General features: G+C 38.1%; 1 pseudogene; it reads left to right on the top strand.

The window, feature by feature from the left end:
• The first annotated feature begins 6632 nt into the window (after positions 1-6632).
• Positions 6633-6751, top strand: LOC118606145 (annotated as a pseudogene).
• Positions 6752-9258: the final 2507 nt, after the last annotated feature.

Below are 9258 nucleotides of genomic sequence, written 5' to 3' on the forward strand. Positions count from 1 at the left end.
TGTGCCACTTGGTCTCTTCAATTCCCCTTACCTACTGTCCCAGAAGAAAAGCTGATAGGCCTCACCCCATCACACTCTTTATGCAGGGGGTTGGGGGTAAGGCAGGTGTCATTATCTTTTCTTTTAATAGTTTTATTATGGAAAATTTCAAGTGTTTCCAAAAGTAGAGAGACTAGTATAATGAAGTTTTATGCACTTATAACTTAGATTCAACAATGATCAACTCATGGCTAGTTTCATTTTAAGTATATCCCAGCCACTTCCATTTGCCTCTATTATGTTATTTTGAAGGATATCCTAGACATTGAGAGGCAGCAGAGTTTACCACCCCCAAATATGCCTTTTGAGGATATTGATCATTTTAGGCTGGTTATTTTTAAGAAACAAAAACCTCAGAAAAAAAACTTTGACACCCTTTTCCCCTTTACCTGCCTAAAGGAATTCAAATAAAAAAACCTGCTTCAGGAAAGGAACTCCAGCAGATTTACCTCAGCAAGTAAGAATTAAGTATAGCAGAGAGGGAAGATTCAAGCAAATCTCTTTGTTGAACTCCTGTCCTACTGTTTCTGGGTGGCCTGGCAAGAATTTGTTTACCACACGTTTGCCCTTTCTCATCTACCTGTGAATTGCCTGCTTTCCCTTTGAAATCCCAGACCCTTGGCTCCAGGTCCTTTGAGTTGAGGCATATAAATCTCAACTGCCCAGTGTTCCTGGGTCTCACATTCTTTGGCAGCTCTCATAGGTGCATATATAATATATTTGTTAATTTTCTCCTGTTAATCTGTCTCATGTTAATTTGAATATTAGTCCAGTCATAAGAATTTAGAAGGATAGAAAGAAAACTACAAATTTCCCAATTATCTCCTGAATACTATTTTACATTTAGTTAATTTGCATCAGGGTTCAAACAATCACATGTTGCAATTGGTTGAGGTGTCTCACAAGTTTCCTTTATTCCGTTATTCATAGTTTTTTTTTCTTTTCTATTTTTTTAAATTGGATGATTTATTCTATATAATTTCCCACATTCTGTAGTTGGCTGATTGCATCAGCTAGTGACAATTTAGCATATTTCTCTATCCCCTGTATTTTCTGTAAACTGGTGGTTAGGTCAAGTGGTCTGATCTGATTCATAGATGGTGCTGGGTACTTCCATCAGGAAACACATCATGTTGAGGTGGCTTTCTTTTCTGTAATGTTATTGGCCATTAATGATCATAACCTAAATCTATTATTTCTTTAAGGGTTTAGAAAATGGCAATATTCTATTCCTATCATTCCTTTTTTATTTGCTGGAATATTTAAAGAGAAACTACTTGTTGCCTAAAAGGGGTTACCTTGAGGTCCAATTTGTATAGTAGCGCCAGGTTAAATGTTTCTTTTTTTTTATCAGTTTTCAAAATAATAAATTCTTAACTCCCTACAAAGATTCGATCCTTCACCGTTATCTTTTCGAAGCCCAAATTCTCCCATCAATGGACTTTTTAGATACCTTCCTTGTGTTCTGAAGTCAGCCATTTCTCTAGGGAACTTTTTTGGGGATAGGGAATGCTTTTTTTTAGAGACTATAATCTGTTCCCTGGCTTTAAAAAAATAATTATTATAAACAATACATGTTCATTGTAAAAGAAAAAAGATCAGAAGATATAGAGAAATTGAAAGAAAATAAAAATGTCATAATTATTCCAGAGAAATAATGTCAAATTTTGGTAAATCACATTCCATTCTTTTTTCTACATCTCTATAAATATTTTTTAAATGACAAAATACAAGGCATATTGTTTATTTGCCTTTTAAAAACTCAGCTAAATCTCATGAACTTTTTTCTATACCATGAATGCACTTCTCCAAGATCATTTAAATGACTACACGGTATTTCATCATTTGAAAGCAGCAGTTTTTATAATAGATTCCTGTTTTTGGACTTACAAGTTGTTTTTTATTTTTTCATATTATAAATAAAAATTAATGATATAGAAATTTTTACAAAATTTTTCATAATACCATATTATAATATTTAAAATAGATCAATATATATCAATGAAAATTTGCATTTATTTAATTCTTACCCCATAGGATCACTTCCTAATAGTGAAATTACTGGACCTAAGGATAAGCACAATAAAAAAATTCTTTTTAATGTAATAGTCTCATGATTCAAACTTCAGAGATTACAAATACAGTATAGTTTTTGCAATCCTTGTCCCAGCTACCCCACACCGAGAAACCAGTGTTACTAGTTTCTTGCTGATTGTTTCAATATGACCAATTTTATAATTATACAAATTAATTTATATATCTACTTTTCATTCCTTTTTCTTTCTACAAGTGGTCAAATATTGTAACCTACTTTATATCTTGCATTTTTCACCTATTTATTTGTTGAAGATCTTTGCATAATGATTCATAAAGAGCAAGTTTCCTTAGGCTATATAGTGTCTCGGATGAATGTTCCATCTATTTAACCAGTCTCCAACTCATGAATATTTCAGTTTTGCCATTACAGACAATTTTTCAATAAATAACCTTACCCATATGCCTGTTTATACATTTGTCTAAAGGATAGATTTCTAGAAGTGAAATTGGTGGGTGCAGAGGTTAGTGCATTTGTAATTTGGATAGATATTGTCAAAAGGCTCCCCCACAGAGGTTTTACCAAATTCTGTTCTTCCAATGTAGTGTGTTAGCAAACTTTTCAACCTTTGCCAATCTGACTGGCGAATAATATAATGGTTTTATTTGGGTATGCATCATTCTATTGCTTTTTATTCAAATTGACCCCCTTTTCCCTTTTTATTTTGCTCTTGATCATTACTGGGAAAGAGATGAGGTATTTTTAAAAATAGCAAATATAGGAAAGTTCTCAGTTATTTTGTTCCTACTCCTTGATAATTGTTAAATCGGTGGTTCTTACCTTGGTTGTACCTACAAATCTCCTGGGCTGCTTTTTAAAAATAGCAAGGCCGAAACTATTGTATATTTACAATGGTAAATACGTGACATTATGCATTTGGCGAAACCACAGAACTGTGTAATTCAAAGGACGAACCCTAATATAAACTATGGACTTTAGTTAGTAATATCGTACTAATATTCACCAATTCATCAGTGTTCAGCAGTTGTATAAATATACCATACCAATGCATGATATTAATAGCAGGGGAGCCGTGAGGGCTGGAGGGTGGGGGTGAGGGAGACATGGGAACTCTTTGTACTTACTGTTCAATTTTTCTGTAAACATAAAACTGCTCTAAGAAATAGTCTATTAAAAACAAAAGACAAAACACATACACACTCAACCCGAGGCCCACTTCCCTTAGAGATTCTATAAGTGCACTGGAGTGGAGCCAGGCCTAGACATTATTTAAAAGGATCTTGGGTGTTGCAAATGTGTGCCCAGGGTTGAGCCACTGCCTTGCTGTGATCATGGAAGACCTAACAGGCTTTCACCCAGGCCCCACCCCAGACTAGTTAAATCAGACTCTCTGGAGGTACTAGAGATAGATTTTTTACCTCTACAGATATTTTAACTTTTTCAAAATAGTATTAATTGGGAAAGTTATAATTCTGTGTTGGGCCTATTCAAATAATACTGTACAAACAAAGCCAGTGCCACCCATCAGTGTGACTGAGGATTTCCTTCTTAGGGAGCAAAAATTCTCTAATAAAAAAATAACTTAGTGGGTAAGGCGATACAGGACAGGACAAATTTCTCCAATTTGGTAGGAGGAGACCAAGCTTGCACTGAGAGGTCCTTTGGTGGAGCATGAAGAAAAAATTCAACACGCACTCCAAAGTTAGAATCAAAAGGAAAGTTTGCTAGAAAAAGGGTAACACTCCCCTGGCAGAGACGGTCTCCTCTCAGAGGCAAAGAGTAGGACACTGAGAGGGACTGTGACAGTAGAGAGAGACGAGGACAATGAGAGAGAGTAAAGTCACTAAGGGGGACCCTGAGTATTCAGGGAATTCAGTTTGTATGTCATTCTTTAGTTCACATTTCCTTTGATATGGACATATAGTGAGGAAGGGGAAGGTATGTAGTGCGAAAAGCTAAGAATATGTAAAGTAAAAGGCCTGCTGGAAGTTCCCAGACTTTGATCCATAGGTTCCCCATGGTTTTAGCCATAGGGGATGACTCTTGGTTCCTATTTCCCCTTTACAGGTGTGGGGAACGGGTTGTTAGCAATCCCAGCAGAAATCCTCCTTTGTTCTGCAGGTGTCCTCCTGGCCTGGCTGCAGAGCTTATCAGCATATTGTAGTCTCTGATTGTGGCTTGATTAACACTTTAATTCTCTTGTCTTCTCTTTAAATTAATAAGACTGAAAGCATTTTATATCATAATTTCCAATTAAAGAATTTTGTTTTCATCGAAATGGCTCTTGGTCTCATATATCGACTTTAAGGTACATGTAGAGGGGAAGAATCTCAGTTTCCAATTTTATAATCTCAGGTATGTAAGAATTCTTCAGTTCTTTGTTCTTTTAGACTTTTATGTAGTGATGGGACTTTCTTTCTTCCCCCCTTTTTTTTTTTTTAATAAAAATAAATCAGACCATGGGCTCAGTACTATGATGTGTGTGTCACTCAGCACTGGGTCCCTCAAAATGTGGTAGAGTCCAGTGGGGTCAAAAATCCAGGGCTGAGGCTAGGTTGGTGCGGGGCTCTCACCACAGACACATTGACCCCTCCCTCTCAAGGTCTCTGGTGGTGCTTTAAAGTCCCTTTAACATTGCTTCCCTATCTGTTGTGAGTGGCTGGAGGAGTCTCTGCTGGGCCAGGGAGCCCAGGACTACCTCACCTGAGATCTCAACAGCCTCCCTCCTTGGGAGCTTGTGGCCTTGGAGCTTTGCCTGTCCCCAGGACTGGCTCCTTCTCTTTCTACTTATCCCCACAGGCACACTATTTACCCCTTGGCCTCTGAAATCCCCCCATAACCCAGGAGTTCTCACACTTTAATGTGTGTATTCATCGTATGAAGAACTTGTTAAAAGAGTTTCCTGGGCCTCACCTTAAGAGATTCTAGAAACAAGGCTGGGTGGGGCCCATGAATTCACATTTCTAACAGGCCCTCAGATTCTTCTTTCTTTAAGACTGGCTAGGACCCCTTCAAAGGGTGTCAGAGTCTTAGAACAAAATTTCTAGAGGCAAAGAAACATGAAGCCATGCACCTGCTTGAATTGGGGAAGGGTGTGGGATGATGTGAGCAAAGAGAAGTGAACAAACAAATTAGTATTTCACAATAAATATTATCAATTTGAATCGAAAAATTTGATTCCACTACTAAAATATCACATATCCGATTTATATGTGGACTATTCACATATTGGAATGCTGTTGAGCCTGAAAAAAAGTTTTTAAAGAAACTTAAACATCTTTTCCTAGATAAAGGACCAACATGATGGCAGACAGTGGCTCAAAAATTGTATACCCAGATAAGCAGTGACAAATAAGTGAATGAATTAATTAATGATAACATTAAAACTAAAAAACACACATATTCATCTTCACACAACCCAAGTATGTCTAAAAAGAACTTTAATGGACATCATGTAATTGTTCATAGTGGAATAGTGGTTGTTCTCAGTGTTGGTACGATCAGTGAATAAGAATTTTCCGAATTTAGCTTTATTTCATTATGAATTTAAAAATCCTTTTTCCTATATTAAACATTTTCTTTAATGTACTTGTATGATTTTATTGGTAATAAAATAAATATTTCAAGACTAAATAAAACCTGGGTTGTTAGGTCTACAAAATCTTTTGGGTTCTGTCCAGGTATGTAGGGGCATGCTATGAGAGGAGTGTAAGGCAGAGGACAAGGGGCACAAAGAAGAGACATTTACTAGGCTCTCTGGGGAGGGTGTTAAAGGCATTGCTCATCTGACCTCCTAGATGGATCACCAGAGTCTCCAGAAGCACCTGCGCCAGACCGAAGGTCTACTGGACTTAATTTAAACCAGAAAATCCAGGGTGACTCCTGAGAAGAAGAAATCTCCCGAGGCTCATTGCAGTCTCAGTGTAGGCCTACAGTGGCTCCAGTGGACCAGGCCCTCTAGGTGCCTAGAGTCCTCTCTTAACTTTTCAATCACTGTTTGAAATAAGTGTTAATAAAAGAGCCCTCAATATGCCACCGTGGGCAGGGGTTAGTTTGGTAATGTCTGTCATTAGGCCATGAACTGGAACACTATCAAACATCCTCACCAGGGTTGAATCAAGTTGTAATTAAACCCAGGCCTGGGCACCCCTTTACACAGTAGCCTGGCTACTACCTCTTTAGTCTTCTAAACACTGCCAGCATTATAAATGATGAATAAAACTTGACACCATTTTCCAAAAATTCCCCATGATGAATTTTTAAGAAGAAAATTTCTGCCAGCATTTCTGGGGTTCCTGCTTGTCTGTGATGCCAACTCTGGCATCCTCCCTTGGGATGTGTCAAATTGTCTGCAATATACTAGGTCATAGCTGCCTAGGAGAAATACAATATGCACCACATATGTAAATTTAAATTTTTAGTAGCCACATTAAAAAACTAAAAAGGAAACAAATGAAAATAATAGTAATAATATATTTTACTCAGCCCAATACACTAAAAATGTTTCAACATATAAGCAATATAAAAATAATTGAGAGTCTATGGCTATGCCACCCTGAACACACCCGATCTCGTCTGATCTTAGAAGCTAAGCAGGGTCAGGCCTGGTTAGTACTTGGATGGGAGATCACCCAGGAAGACTAAGTGCTGTAGGCGAAAAAAAAAAAAAAAAATTGAGATTGTTTACACTTTTTTTTGTACAGTCTTTGGACTACTGTGTATGTTTTACATTTCGAGCCCTTCTTAAATAGGACTAGCAACTTTCCTAGTGCTCAATAGCCAAACGTGGCTAGGGGCTATTTTCACTGGACAGTGGAGGACCAAGTGAATACGAGTAGATTTTGTGAGACATTGCTGTTGTGATTAAAAAGATCATATTCTTTGCTAATGAACTCAAAATATAACTAAGTTTTGATGTCACACACAAGATGTCCTTTTTGTTTTTCATGTCCTCTGGTTCTGCCTTCTTTTGTGCTAAGTAGATATTTTTCTAGTTTATCACTTTATTTTGCTTGGGTCATATGGTAGTTATATTTTAAATTTGTTGAGGAAATCCCATATTGGTTTCCATAGTGGCTGTGCTAGTTTATATTCCCAGTGACAGGGTTCTCTTTCCTTCACATTCTTGCTGACATTTATCTCTGATCTTTTTGATAATGGTCCTTCTAACAAGAGTGAGGCTGTATCACACTGTGGCTTTGCTTCGCATTTCCCTGATGATTAGTGACGTTGAGCACATTTTCATGTGTCTGTTGGTCATTTATTTGTATGTCTTCTTAAAAAAATGTCTCTTCAGGTCCTTTGCCCCTTGTTTAATTGGGCAATGAATGATGGTTAATATTTCGATGGAATGGGTAGGATGAAAAGATAAGGCATTTGAGGCAGAACATGGTATAAGCAAAAGTTTAGGGAAAATGGGAAAATGAAGTCTGTATTTTGGAGACCAATAAGTGGTCAATTTTGAATGAAAAGTGGGGTACAGAAATTAGAGTGAGGTAAGGTAAGAAAGGACTTCATATTAGAGAGGACCTAGATTCAATAGCGTGGAGTTTCGTCCTCCATTGGTGGACAGTAGGAATCCCTCGATATTTTTTGGACCAGGAAGTGACAATGGCTCTACTTTGATTTAAAAGATTAACCTTGCATCTTTGAGGAGCAAGTATTTAAAGAGAAAGAGACTGGAGTGAGGGAGATGAATTAGGATGCTGTTTAAATAGCCAGAAACTAATAATCAGGGACTGAACCAGGATGGTGACAGTGGGATCTGAAAGCAATGACAATGCATAAAGAGTTATGATTGAGGCAGCAACTAAAGGTCTTAAAAACTGCTCAAATATGAACAAGGGAAAGAAAGGGTGCTGGTAAGGACCATGGTGCCAAAGCAAAGTAGAGAAGGAAGCAGGAAGAACTGGTTTGGTGAGAAGGTGATAATTTGGCTTGAATTGAGTTTGAGGTGCTTGGCAAACCTTCCCAGTAGAAAGATGCACAGACTATGTGGGTCAGCCACTTGAGGGAGAGACGAGGTCTAGCAATCCTAATTTGAGAGGTGACAGCTCAGAGATGATTAGGCAGACACAAGGATTGAGATGCTCATCAAGGGAATCTACTTAAAGGAGAAGTAGAAAGCCTACCTTTAGCTAGGTGGGAACCTTGAGGGAAGAAGGAGAGGTGGTTGGGAAGAGCAAGAGAATGAAGAAGAGACATTGAAAATGCAGATAAACATTCAGGGAGAAAGAAGACCCTAAGTATTATGTTGGCCATAATTGGGGGCTGTAAGTGTATACCACTTTAAGATGGCTGAGAAGAAGCAAAATTGGTCATCCCAAGGCGTAGAAGGATTGAGGGAAGCATTTTCTGTCTTGGAGAGGGGGAGATGGAAATGTTTGTAGGCTGAGGAGAAGAAACAGGGATGGGGGAGATTGAGGATGTAGGTTAGAGGAAGTGGTTGATGGATCGAGTCCACAAAAAGTTGCTAAAAGGGTGGGATTGAGGTAAAAGAGGCAAGCTTAGAACAAAGAAAGTGTATTTCTTTACCACAAGAGGGAAGGAGGAAAGTTAAGTGTGATACAGAGATGTTCTCACTGGGCAACTCCTGCTTCTCAAGAGAATAGAAAGTGAGGTCCCAGAAACTGGAACTAGGACAAGTGCTGGGTTTTGAGAAGAAAAGAAAAGATTAAAGCAGTTGCTAGGGAACGAGGTGCAGAGTCCACCAGAAATGGGCAAGCAGATTTCTGAAGACCACTGGAGCCCATCTGAGTCTAAATCCAAATATGTGCAGTAGAGACAGTTGGACTGAGCACCCAGGTGGGACCCCTGGAGGGAGAAGTGAAGAAAGCAGATAGTGGGGTCTTCCAGAGATATAATCTCATCAGCTAGCTATGTATTTTACATTTTCAATGCAAGTAAAACACAGGTTTATTTCTTACTCAGCATTGTAGTCCCAATACCCAGAATAATTACTATGCTCATACTTAATAAGTGGTTATTGAACAAATAAAGGAAATGAGCAGCAAGATCAAAATCCTCATTAACTGGCTACCATAAAGCAGGAGGAACTATTAGGAGAGAAAGAGTGTTATTACTAAGGCTGAGTCAGTGCCTTGTCAGCAGCTCCCCTATCCCCATGTACCAGAGAAGATACCAGAACCTTTGATCACTCTTCC

Source organism: Rousettus aegyptiacus, unplaced genomic scaffold (assembly GCF_014176215.1).
Source record: "Rousettus aegyptiacus isolate mRouAeg1 unplaced genomic scaffold, mRouAeg1.p scaffold_m13_p_7, whole genome shotgun sequence".
Taxonomy (NCBI): Eukaryota; Metazoa; Chordata; class Mammalia; order Chiroptera; family Pteropodidae; genus Rousettus; species Rousettus aegyptiacus.